The 14,185-nt window shown below is 42.3% G+C and overlaps 1 long non-coding RNA gene across 1 annotated transcript in view; it reads left to right on the forward strand.

The window, feature by feature from the left end:
• The window catches only part of LOC144338742 (uncharacterized), a 38,245-nt gene continuing 24,060 nt past the window's right edge, over positions 1-14,185 (forward strand). The window contains exons 1-2 of the long non-coding RNA XR_013413090.1: positions 1-131; positions 651-685. This is a non-coding gene — a long non-coding RNA (uncharacterized LOC144338742). The remainder of the gene's footprint in view (positions 132-650; positions 686-14,185) is intronic.

Genomic DNA, 14,185 nt, shown 5'->3' on the forward strand with positions numbered 1-14,185 from the left:
AGAGGCAGCGGGGGCGCGCGGCGTCTTAAGGCAGCGCGGTGCCCTCACCTTGCGGTGCCGCCCTCCCCTCGGTCCCCGCCCGCGCCGGTGACGCACGAGGCCGCGGCGGCCCAGGGGAGCGGGGCTGGCAGGTGGGGGGCCCTGCACCAGACCCCACTCAGATTTTCTCACTCCGGATTCCCACCCCTGGGGCCCCGAGCCCACCGAGACCTCACAGACTGGGGATTGTCACCGGGGCTGATTTTCGTGCAAACCCCGTGCCCTCCTAGCCCCCGGATTTCTGGCCAACTCCCAGGCACAGACCCTGCACTATCCTTCCAAATAGTAGATTCTTCCAAATAGGAGGGTCCAGGACTCCCCTCGAATTCTGAAAAGCCTCCAAAGTATGAATAGCCCCTGAGCCCGAGAAAGGAATCGTGACTTTAATGTCAACGATTTTCCACGAATTTCTCTAGCTCCCAGGAAGAGCTAAGTGGCAATGCTTTCCCTGTAGGATTTGGAAGCATTTCATTTAAGACAAGCTGCATAATTATCCACTATATTCTTTGATTGAAGTATGTCTGTCTGTAAGTCAGTCAGCATCTCTCCCTCTCTCTCTCCCTCTTTCTTCCCTTCTCTCTGCCGGGTACTGTGTTAAACTGTTTACACAGAGAATACCGCTGAATCGTTACCCCAGCCTTGTGAGGTAAGTACTGCTATTATCTTCATTTTATAGAGACAGAAGCAGAAGCCAAGAAAGATTACCCTACTTGCCTAAGTTCAAGTAAATATTGCACACATTCTATTAACCAAGACATTCTGGTCTCTCTTAAACACCTATTGGGTATTTGTTGTATATCAGACCTGAGGAGGCACCCTCTTCCCTGCCCCCAGAGGGTAGGGAAGGTGACCCAGACCAGGGATCATTTGCATTAGATTTCCAAGGGATTAAGAGGTGTTTTCTAGGCAGGGCACAAGGGGAAATGTGTTCTGTAAGAAGAAGATGCATGGGGTAAAACTAGGGCTGCAAGAGAGAGTTTGGGTTCCAAAGGTTGGGAAAACAGAGAAGCTGCAGCCTGGTGAGTGCCAGGAGGTTAACTGGTTAAATCGGGTAGAGGCAGATCCTGAGGGGTCTTGAATGTCAGTCTGCGGACTTGACTTCGGACTTTACCCTGAGATCCCTGGAGGCCGTTGGAGAGTCGTTTTATTATGAAAGATTTCAAGCATACACAAACATAATGAGAATAATAAAATAATCCTCCATGTTCCCATTACCCAGACTTCACAAGGGTAAATAGTTAGCCATTCTTGTTCATTGGTGGGTTTTAGGTAGGGCAATGCTCTAGAATCAGGGCTGGTGTTGGATGGAGAACGCTGAAGGGAGGTTGTAGCAGGAGACAAGGAGGGTCTTCACAGGTCCCACAGAGTGGGGCAAGCAGAGACCTACAGAGAGGCAAAAATGACAGGGAATAAGGGCAAGGAGGTGTTGGGGAGGGTCTAGAATGAGTGCAGGGTTTGGAGTTGGTTGATGGGCTGGATGGAGACACCCCCTCCCCTCTGAAACAGGGAGATGAGACAGGTGTATAATCAGGCCTCAGAATGCTCTTTGGATCTGGAGTCCTGCATTTGCTCTTAGATCATTTGTCTTTTTTCTGCTAGGCCTGATTTTATCTCTCCAAGGGTGAATGGTAAAAACCTGGTCATTTTTCCTAGAGACAGTTTCCGTGATAATCACTCACAGTTATTAATTCCTAGCTTTGTGCTGGCCATGATACAGAATCCTGGGTGGCATATACTGTCAAGCGGCAGTTTGTTCAGACTCAATGATTTTACAATCACTTGGGAGGCCCAATGACAACCACACGTTGCAACACTGGTCAGTAGTGTGCCGGCCTCAGGCTTGTTCACCTTGTCAGACCAATTGCCCTAATTGCTGTACCAATAGCTAGATGAGGGAAGTTGGGAAACCCAAGACTCAGCCAGGTATTAGTTCTAGTCATTCATTCTAGTAATAATGGGTGCAAGAGTACTTGAGTGCCTACGTTATGCTAGTACTGAAACTGCTAGAAGTGGCCAGAGACAAAGGCAAGTCTTTCTTGACCTTTCCTATTTTTACTGTGGTTGTGAGCATGCCCGAGACTGCTAGGTTCCAACAGGGGACCCTCTAGACACATGTTAAAGATGGGCGCCTCAGAGGGATGGGCTCATGGAGTCTGCAGCTGCACTTTTGGGCACGAAGGGGGATGATAGGGAGTGGAAGAGGTTGGGTGGGATGAGGCCTCTGCAACTGAGATGAGCCTGCCAGCCGGAGATAGGAAAAAAGCCAGAGAAGTGCTAGAAAATAAATACCAGCTATTTTTCTGTACAGAGAGATGTTTGAGGGTGGTTAATCTTCAGGTGTCTTCTCTTTCCTTCCAGATGTGAGCAGAGTAGGTATCCTCGGATTTCAAAGACATCCAAATATCAGCTCCCCAACTGGAAGTATGTGGTAGAGCTTTGGGGAATGTGGATTTGGCTTCTAGCCCTTCAGGCTCTGATTCTGATAGCCTTGAAGGAGCCCTTCAACTGACAAACCTCATTACATTCTGGGAAGGTTCTTTGGGATGAAAGAGGGAGAGTCTGGGATGATGGCTTAAGAAGTCACCTAGTCCATTTCCCTACCTTCATAATTCAGTAGCAGCAGAGGTACGATCAAGCTGGATATTAATGGGCCAGGGCTAGAGGGCAAGAAGCTACCAACAAGAAAGGGCCAAGTTAGGAAGCTGGGCAAGTTAGGAATCAACACTGTATTTTCTGAAAGCCTGACACCGTATATACTACTAGAAAACGGAAAAAATGCTGAAAATTTAACCATCATGCCATGGCTAACAAGATACATCTTGATTTCAAAGATGCTAGAATATGGGGAAAAAAAAGTGCTTTAGAATCAATGTAAGACAGTACCATCCCTGTCTTTACAGAGAGGTTAAGTAACTTATCCAAGGCCACACAGCAAATACGTTTTGGAGCTGAGAGTTAAAGGCTGCTCTGATTCCAAAGCAGGGGCATTTCTTAGGCTACATCAAGGAAGAGTGCAGAGACAAGACAGAAGGGCTCCCAGACCCAAACCAGATAAAATTTTTGAATCTAGGTGAAAGGGGACTAGGAATTGCTAGAACTGTGAAAAGACATTTATTTCTCTTCTCTTGAAGAAGTGGTAATGGTTTCTTTTTGTTGGACAGATACATGGTTCCCATAGGTGGTAAAACGACTAAATCAGTCAATCTAAATTCTAAGTCACACTCCTTTTTGCTTAGCGAGTTCATAATAAGTCGACAGGGAAAAATATATGGTTTTGTTCTGTAGTGCCTACCCATGGGGGTGTTTTAAATTTTTCAGTGTTATGTGTTACTCTGGAATTCACTTCAGGCCAACTCCTAGAAGTTGTGTTTGCAAAACTCAAACAAAATCAAGTACCATCTGGGTGTGAGCTAATATTGCACATTCTGTGGGCTTGGGCAGTACAGAAGTTCTGGATTTCAAAGCTATGTCTATCCAAATAAATTGATTTGGACGAGAAAATCAGCAGAAAATAACTCAATGGATTAAAACTAGAGAGCAGAAGACTTGAATTCTAGCCCTAATTCTGTGGCTAACTTGCATGTAACTTTGGGAAGATCCCCTTCCTCTCTCTGATCTCACTTCTGTAATCCACCAAATGAATGTGTGTGTGTTGTGGGGCTAGGGATTGGATGTTAGGTAGTCTCTAAGGATCCTGTCAGTTTATGAGCTTTGATGTCATCTACTTTCTATCTGAGTGTTATTTAAGAACCCCCAAACTAATCTGGCCCAAATATTAAAAAACTGAAAGCTGGACTCTCCTTCTGGCCATGAAAGGGTAAGAGACAGGATTTACCCTTTTATCATAAACAACTAAAAAAGTGGACAACATACATAAAATAATAGTTGTTAGACATTGGAAAATAGACAGTACAGCACAGTGATCTTCAAGAGAAGAGAAATAAATGAGGTGAGCCCTACTATTGCCTCCTTTTACTACCTAGAGAGAATTTCCAGACCTCTGTGCAGGAAGAAGGAACCCAGGCTGAGCCTGGAAGTCCGCCTAAATTTAGGAGACAGAGTTCAGAATTCAAGGAGGTGAGGGTGGGCAGAATTTGCAGAGCAAGGTACCAGAGGGGCACGGCACAGAAAGAGTACTCCGGAACTCTGTAAAAGATTTCCCTCAAGGCTGAATACTGATAAATGCATGCATGTAAGGTATGCAAGGTTGGGATAGAACCACTCAAAAGGAGTAGGTGGAGTGATTTGTAGAGCTCATACAAGACTGGGAATAGCTCAGTTTCCCAGTAGTCAGAGAGAAGAGACTTCATAATATACAGTGCATCAGACTAAGTGCTCAGAGGAGGATTGCCTCAGTAGTGGAGCCAAACTAGCCTTAGTGTCAAGTATGCTCTGGTCCCACATATGAAAGCTTAAAAACAAGTTTTGAAAATATCGAACTGTTTCCAAGTGGCTTTAGTGCACCAAGAGCAAGATTCAACAATACGTAAAGGAATACAACAATATTTAAAGGAGCACCCAATAAGCTAAAATTTGCAAAATGTGAAATCAAATAAAAGATTATAAGGCATGCAAGGTAAGAAAATATACTCATAATGAGAAGATAAATTTTTAAATAGAAACAGACACAGATAATAGAATTAGTAAACACAAATATTAAAATGGATTTTAAATTATAATTCATATGTTCAAGAATGTAGAGGAAAGTATGGGCATGTAAAACCGAGACATGGAAAATATAAAAACATAAAACAGACTCAAATCTTACTTCTAGAGGTAAAAAATACGTTTGGTATAGAAAATACACTGGAAGACGACATTATTAGCATGCTAGACACTGCAGAAGAGAAGATTAGTGAAGTTGAACACACAGTAGTAGAAATTGTGCAAAATGAAACAGAAAGAACAAAGATAGAAGTAAATAAGAAGAGCAACAGTGAGTTGTGGGATAACTTCAAGTATCCTAATATATGTTAATTGGAGTCCCAGAAGTAAGTAGGGAGGCAGAAACATTATTTGAAGAAATAATGACTGAAACATTTCCAAATGTAATAAGAATATAAACCCACAGATCCGAAAACCTCAACAAAACTCAAGCACAAGAAATATGAAGAAAACCATACCAGGCCACATCATAATGCTTGTAGTTTCTCTGTAAATCCTCACTACATTTTTGGCAAGGATTTGGAGAAACTGTAACTCTCATACACTGATTTTGAAATGGAAAATAGTATAACTAACCACACTAAAAAAGTTTGGCCAGTTTTAAAAAGTGGTAATCATCTACCTACCATATGACTCTGTCCATGTGAAGATGTACATGAATGTTTATAACAGTTTCATTTGTAACAAATAAAAACTAGAAATCACCCTAATGTCCATCAACAAGTGAATGGAATATCCACATGTTGGGATAATATTTGGCCAAAAAATAAAATAAGTTATTAGTGTACACACCAAGGATGAATCTCAAAATAATTATGCACAATGAGAGAAACCAGACAAAAAAGAGTACATACTGTATGATTCTATTTATGTAAAATTACAGAAATTCAAAGTAATCTAATGTGACATAAGGCAAATCAGTAGTTGCCTTGAGATGAGGGAAGAGAGAGAGGGAGGAAGATAAATTACAGGGGGTCATAAAGAATCTTCTTGGAGTGATAAAAGCGTTCATTATCTTGATTGCGATGATGGCTGTGTTGGTGTATACCTATTTCAAAACTCATCAAACTGCACTCTTTAGATGTGTTCAGTTTAATCTACTTGTATTAAACCCAAATAAAACTGTAAGAAAAAAATCACTGGGGGAAAAAAATCCTGAAGCCAATGATTCGCATGTCCAGGATCCTATTCCTGGTATTAGAACACTGGCTTTTCCCTGAGAGGACCATAGGCCACCGATTACATCTGTCTTGGCTCTCATCAGTCTACTCTGTGTTCTAGTATAGTACTGCTGTGTTGTAGTAATCAGCATCCTTTTTCCATTTTCATTCTGTGATGGGAACGCAATGTGAGCTCATCCTGAATGCTTGCAAAATTTTGGTCATCCCCTCATGGCAGATAATAGCTCCCAGTTACTCAGTATTTATCCTTCACCTAGTACCTGACCTCTCCCAGCTCATTTAATGACTGCTGTGAGATAGATGCTGTCATCATTAGCCTTGTTTTATGAATGGGGGACCAAGGATCAGAATGGTGTAATGGTTTACATAGGGTCACTCAGGGACACATAGGCTAGATTTTGAAGTTAGGACTGACATTGACTTTAAATCCTGGATTCTTAGCTGCTACTCTATGTTGCTTTCCTATCCTAGGGATTTTTGTTTGTTTGTTTGTTTATTTATTTATTTATTTATTTATTTATTTATTTATTTTTGAGACAGAGTTTTGCTCTTGTTGCCCAAGCTGGAATGCAATGGCACAATCTCGGCTCACTACAACCTCCACCTCCTAGGAGGTTGGTAAATGTTTAACATCTGGCTCTCAGATGACAAAAAGTCCTGATTTGTAGTGTTGGATGCTTTTCATGGTGAAAATATTACCATGGCCAACGTCAAGCAACCAATGTGCCATTGGTGAATGTGGAGCTGGGAAGAAATGTATAGAAGCTCACCGTTGTAGATTATTTGCACCACAAGATCACAGATAATAATAAAAGGTGATAAAAATATTAATTAAGAAGTGATATGTTTTGAGTATTTATTACCTTTGTTTTAATGTAATTTATTTAACTGCAATTTTATATAATTCACATTTTAACAATCGCTTGCAAAATTCCTGAAAATGTAACAATCAGCTCTCACCAACTGGTATGGACTGTCTCCAGGCACAATGCTGCTGTGACCAGAGACCAGTCTTTCTGAAGAATTTCACATGAGCATCTTCTAGAAAAGTGCCACCCTTTGCATTCCTCTGAGTGAAAACTTAAAACTTATGTGGCCATTCTAGTTTGGCTTAGACAGATTCTCCTGCCTCAGCCTCCTGAGTAGCTGGGATTACAGGTGTCCGCCACCACGCCCAGCTAATTTTTTGTATTTTTAGCAGAGACAGGGTTTCCCCATGTTGACAAGACTGGTCTCGAACTCCTGACCTCAGGTGATCCGCCCGCCTCAGCCTTCCAAAGTGCTGGGATTACTGGCATGAGCCACCGCGCCCAGCCAAATTTGTTGTATTTTTAAATGTATCCGTGGAAGGGAATTTTATACTCCTTGTCTCATCTAATTCTCCAACAATTTTGTGAGGCAGTTAACGTTAATATTCCTTATTTTATAGATGAGAAAACTTTGGTTAGATAAGCTAAATGATTTGCTCAAAGCCACCCCAGTAGTGTGTGGTTAACTTCAGAGCCCACTCTTTGTAGCTGCTTTGCTTACTGTCACCTCCAGGTCCATGGCAAGAAAGTCTTAAACGCGCTCATCTCAGAACCATGCTTGATCATCTCCCGTCTACTTGCCCAGAGGCTCAAGAATTTCACAACATAACTTTGGTGTGGTATCAGGTGCTGGGAGCATTGGAATGGCCTACCTTGTTCTACAACATGTATTTCTTGAATGAGGGACTGGATGGTTAGAACTGACATATTGCTAATCAATATTAAATATTCAAAGTATCAAGCACTGCAAACCTCCCATGGCTCTGTGTTAAATATCAGGGACTGCAGGGCTTTAGAAGGCTCATTTATATATTGTTTGTCATTGAATTAGGATGTTCAGAAGTTTCACTTCATAAAACAGTACAAGAACTGAGATTGATGGCAGTTACGAATCAGGAGAGTGCCCTGGAGCGAGTGAGTTAACCAGGGAAAGGTGATCCATCAAGTGTGCTTGGGTGCTTTGCTTGAATTGTTGGTGTTGTTTGTTGGCTGTAGAGATCTTGCCAAAATGCCTCAAAATGGAGACTACAGAAAATAGGATTATGTTTCCATATTTAGGCAAATATTTCTGCCATGCTCAGATATTAGCATTAGAGGTGGAAAAATCAATCTGTCTAAGCTAAACTAGAATGGCCACATAAGTTTTAAGTTTTCACTCAGAGGAATGCAAAGAGTGGCACTTTTCTAGAAGATGCTCATGTGAAATTCTTCAGAAAGACTGGTCTGTGGTCACAGCAGCATTGTGCCTGGAGACAGTCCATACCAATTGGTGAGAGCTGATTGTTACATTTTCAGGAATTTTGCAAGCGATTGTTAAAATGTGAATTATATAAAATTGCAGTTAAATAAATTACATTAAAACAAAGGTAATAAATACTCAAAACATATCACTTCTTAATTAATATTTTTATCACCTTTTATTATTATCTGTGATCTTGTGGTGCAAATAATCTACAACGGTGAGCTTCTATACATTTCTTCCCAGCTCCACATTCACCAATGGCACATTGGTTGCTTGACGTTGGCCATGGTAATATTTTCACCATGAAAAGCATCCAACACTACAAATCAGGACTTTTTGTCATCTGAGAGCCAGATGTTAAACATTTACCAACACATCACTCCCTGTAGAGTGCTTCATTTTTGTTTATATACAGTATTGAGACATCATCCACATGCCATACAATTCATCCATTTAAACTGTGCTATTCAACTGACTTTAGTATAATCACAGATAGGTGGAATCATCACTAAAGTCAATTTTAGAACATTTTCACAATCTCAAAAAGAAACCCTGTACCCTTCAGCTAATGGCCCCCTATCATCCCACACCCATCAGCCCCCAGCAATCACTAATCCTTTCTGTCTCCATGGATTTTCTTTTTCTGGCCATTTTATAGAAATGGAACCCACAGCATGTGGTCCCTTATTCCTTACTTTACTTTATTATTTTATTCTTTTTTTTTTTTTTTTTTTTTTTGAGACAGGATCTCACTGTCGCCCAGGCTGGAGTGCAATGGTGCAGTCTCAGCTCACCACAACCACCATCTCCTGGGTTCAAAAGATCCTCCTACCTCAGCTTCCTGAGTAGCTGGGATTACAGGTGTGTGCCACCATGCCTGGCTTATTTTTTTTTTTTTTTGTAGAGATGGGATTTCACCATGTTTCCCAGGCCAGTCTTGAACTTCTGAGCTCAAAGCGATCTGCCTGCCTTGGCCTCCCAAAATGCTAGGATTATAGACCTGAGCCACCACACCCTGCCTCATTGTACTGATATGCCTCCTTTTTCTTATGTATTCATCAATTGATGAACATTTGGGATGTTTCTACCTTTTGGCTATTGTGAATAGTGCTGCTTTGAACATTCATATATAAGTTTTTGCTTGAACACCTGCTTCCAATTCTTCTGAGTATATGTCTAAGAGTGGAATTGCTTGCTCGTACGGTGATTCTGTTTAACTTATTGAGGATCTGCCAAATTGTTTCCCACATTTTATATGCCCACCTGCAATGTATGGGGGTTCCAGCTTCTCCACAGCCTCACCAACACTTGTTGGTTTCCACTTTTTAATATTATAGCTATCCTAAAGGATGTGTAATGGAGTCACATTGTGGTTTTGATTTTCATTTCCCTACTGACCAGTGATGTCAAGCATTTTTTCATATGCATGTTGCCATTTGTGTATCTTCTCTGGAGAAATATCTATTCAGATCCTTTGGTAGAGCACTTTAAAAATATCTCTCATCTTCATAGCAACCTTGCAAAGTGCGTGTCATGATTCCCATCTTACAGTTGAGGCAACTGAGACACAGAGATGAAGACACTTGCTTAACTCGTACATAGCTAGAAAAGGGGCTGGGATTTGAATATATCTGACATGGCAACCCATGATCCCTCCATTACATCCACTGTTTCCAAGACCCTTAATCTGTCTGCTGATGCTTAAAGGCTGATAATCTCATCCAGGGACTGTGGTCTTGAACAAAGCGTTCTGGCCTGGGTTCAAATCCTGGCTCTTGCTCTAGGTCTTCATATCCTCATCTCTCTGGGGAGGAGTCTGAGCTGGATGACCTCTGTATTACTCAATTTGTCTAATAGAAAAATTGGCCCTTTCATTTTTGATGCAGATGTCCTGAGGATTTGTACAAAGGAGGCTTGATTGCTTGGTGTGTTATTTTGAGTGGTTAATGGGATTCTTTTTCTCAGTGCGTTATGTTACACTTGCCTACACTGATGCTCACCTGCTACTTTCCAGCCCACTCACACAGCCTCTCAGCATCTTCCTGCAGTTTAATCTAAAGAGCTTAACATGTTACTACCCAGAAAGGTTGGGTGTTGCCTGGAAACCTGGAGTTTTTACTAGGCTGATTATCTTCCACATAATTTTTGGGTAAGTCAAATAAGACATATCTCTCCACCAGTCTTTGATGGGAGGCCATAGTGTCTACACTTCTCTCCCTAGAGAAGATCAGGTTTATTCCTCTGTTCCCTGTCCCTATGCCCGTTGCTTATTCATGATAAAACCACACCTCAATCCCATAATGATTTGGCACTATGTTTTCATGTTCCCTTTTTTATCTATGTGTGTTTTCACCATTTAAAACTTTCAATAGATAGGTCAGGCATGACTACCACTTGTGTAAAATGTTGTCCAAGTGGTCATTGAGCCCATCTTTTGTTACAAAAATCACGTGTTTGCCGGATTGTACCCTGGAATCTCTTTAGAAATCTATCTTATGAATGGAACTCGTATTGGCAAGGTTCCAGTCTTTGTCATGTGGGCCCTCGGTAAGGACAAGCTGTACCTATTGACCTACTTTCATGAGAACATTTTAGCCCTCAGTCCTAGTGAAGGGTGCGTATTTAGGCTATTCTTTAGGCCTTGGACATCCACAGCATTTGCTCCTATCTGGTTCAGTGCATGGACAGTTTCAATGAGCTGTGAGAAATGGACATCCCAGTGATATCCAGTTTGGTATCCATCACTTCCTGGCCTGCCAAGCATAGCCGCTTTCCCAGCTGTTGATTTTTCCCACTGATGGATTGCCTTGCTGGCATTCTCCCTAGACTACCTCAATGGGATCTAGGCTTTGGCTTTCAGGTACCTTGCCTTGTTCTTCTCCAGTTCCACTGGTGTTCCCTGATTTTTAGTTTGCCTTTGACTTTCTACTTGTGGGGAGTGTCTACGTTCCCTCTGCTTGAGCCACATTTCCATATGAGCTTTTTCACAATGCTCATCTGTCTCACTTGGCTATTTAGTTGCTCAAAGATGGTTGTTTCCAGGTTTCTGGGATTTTGGACTCTTGGCATATCCTGGATTGTCAATAAGATGCTTTTTTAGAAACTGTCTACAGACCTCTTGTGGTTATTGACTCGTTTGTTTAACTCCAAATTCTTTCCTAATGTTTACATTTGGTCAAGGCTCTATTTGCTAGAATGAAGTAAATAAGAATATGGTGGATTTCTTTGACTTTCCCTTTCCCACTGGGTTGCTGGCCCTGGTTGTGCTGGGATCAGCATTTTTGAGGACTTTATTCTCAATTAAACTGATGAGTACCAATTACTGATCATAGGCCTCCATATTTCATAGGAGCTCAGGAAGAGGATGGATAAAGCCAGTGGGTGCTTTGAGATCATCTATGGTGTTCGAGAATCTGGCTTTTAGCCTGTCTCAGTCACTGTCTTAGTCAGTTTAGGCTGTTGTTAAAAAGCGCCATAGACTGGGAGACTTATAAACAACAGAAATCCATTTCTCACAGTTCTGGAGGCTAGAAGTCTGAGATCCCAGTGCCAGCATGACAGAGCTCTGGGGAGGATTCTCTTCTGGGTTGCAGACTGCTGTCTTCTTTTTGTATCCTTACATGGTGGAAAGAGAGATAGAGAGCTTTCTGGGTTTTCTTTTATAAGAACACTAAACCTATTCATGAGGGCCTAACCCTCGTGACCTAATGACCTCCAAATGACCTCCTAATGACCTTCTCATATCGTCACATTGGGGATTAGGATTTCAACACATGAACTTCGGGGAAACACAAACATTCAGTCTGTACGATAGAAGGTGGGTCCTTTTCCTTCTCTGGATTCAGTTTCCTCATTTTAATGAGGGGTCGGGCTTACAGGAGGGACGGGGATGTAGAAATGTGGTCTCAGTGCTTCAGTTTGCATCACTGCCTTGTTAACATTCATTAGTGCCCATAACTAAGGAGTTAGGTTCAGACTGACTCAGCCCTGGGCAAAATTTTTGGACCCCTCCAGTATCTGAAACCTGAGCTCTGGGTTCGTATCTGGGTTGGTGGATGGGACTATCTGGCTCTGGAGAAAAGGGTCCTAAAATTCCCAGTTCCACCAGGCCAGCCCTGTACTCTGGCTCTCTAACCTTTTCCACAGTGTGCTGGGAAGCACTGCTGACCAAGCTTAGAGTTTCTTGAGAATAGTGATTTTTGCCTTTTTAGTTTATGTTTGGATTAGGGACTTTTTTGGAAACATGATAAAAGCTAGGAACTCTAGCTATAGAAAAGTGGGCATAGCATACGTGCATGCGGACACACACACACACACACACTCAATTGCAAGGGGTTCATGGACCTATGAAGGCAATCCATAGAATCTGGAGTCCAGGGACCCTGGCTAGAAACCCTTGCTCTAGAATATGGCTCCTAGCCTGTACTGATCTCAGTGGCCTCCCCTGCAGCTTGGTTATACTCTGACTTCATGGACTAGAACAAGTGTGGTTGATCAACAAACCACCAGAATTGATCCAGAGCCTTGAAAGGAGTCATTGGCTCTTGGACTATAATTCTATAGCTGAAAAGTTATGCTAAGCCATGCCAACAATTAAAAAGGAGAGGGAATGAGGTCCAAATGAGTAGATTCTCACAGCCTCTCAGGTCAAGGAGCTTTCTCGGGTGGAAGCATTCCTGGTAGACATGGAATGGCTGGCAAGTGCTTCTGTCATTGGCAAATTGGAAGGAGATTCCACTGCTTTCTATTATAACCCCCAAAATCTATTAAAAAACAGCCAAGTGAACAGTGAGATAAATGCTCATTTGAGGGGGAAGTATGTTGAAATGCAAAGTGGCAGTCTGAATGAGGGTGAAATGAATAGACTTAGAAAGCCAGTGGCCTACAAAAGAAGCGAGCCTAAGAAAAAGTAAACAATAGAGGAGAGGGAATGTTCTTAGGGGGAACCTCTCTCACCCTGGTGTCTTATTTCTTGATGGAGATGTCATGATTTTCTGTGGGTGTCATGGAGCTGTGGGAGAAATGTGAGAGGGATGTTGGGATCCAGAGAGTGGAAATTGGAAGGAGCTGGGCAAAAAGCACTGAGGTGTTGTGTGGTGTAGGCAGATCATCTTTAATATAACTGGGCTTGGTCCATTTTGCAACAGAATGTCCTTTCTAAAGGCTGAGCTGAGTTGACTGCTGGATGGACACACCACTGTGGTGAACAATTATGGAGAGTGACGATCTAAGACAAGGAGTTTGTGAAAGAGCTTTGGCTAGTCTGGTACCATTATAGAAAAGCTCCTTTGGAGACAGTAGGCAGAGGAAAAGGGGGTCAGCTAATTGAAATTAATTGTGTCAGCCTTGGGCATCCGCTTGGCATCATGAATTTACTCTTGGTATTGGCCCATCCCAAGAGCAGGAGTGACAGCTGTAGTGTAATTGTGACAGGAGTAGTGCTGCTTTTCCAGTCGTGTATTCAGGTGGGACACACCAATGGGGCTTGGAGGCTGAATAGCTTTCCCTGCTCAAAAGTAGCTCTTTCTTTGCCTGGGGCAACATGCTGCTTCTGTGGGTGGCTGTGGATGCGCTCATGGGGAAATAACCCCGGGAACGGTTTAAAATCAATCACTTTGGAGGTGGCGGGGGTGAACTGCTGCTAATGATCCACTCACTATCACTTACTTGCCACTCCACAAGTAGGCAGAGACAGGCCTGCTCCTTTCGAAGTTTTTGTTTTTTAAAAAATTAAATGTCTTTTTTCTTTTTTTCTTTTTATGGGATGGGATCTCGCTATGTTGGTCAGGTTGGTCTTGAACTCCTGGACTCAAGCAATTCTCCTGCCTTGGCCTCTCAAAGTGCTAGGATTGCAGGTGTGAGCCACCATGCCCAGCCTAGAAGTTTTTTTTTTTTTTCCTTTCTTTCTTTTTAGACCTCTCTTCGCATCTTTGCTATCCAATACTGGCTGGGGACACTTTCCATCACTTTTGTTCGCTCTTGTTTTGCAGGTGATGCTCTCAGTCTCAGATTCAACTGCTGGAGCCATG

This window comes from Macaca mulatta, chromosome X (genome assembly GCF_049350105.2).
Source record: "Macaca mulatta isolate MMU2019108-1 chromosome X, T2T-MMU8v2.0, whole genome shotgun sequence".
NCBI lineage: Eukaryota > Metazoa > Chordata > Mammalia > Primates > Cercopithecidae > Macaca > Macaca mulatta.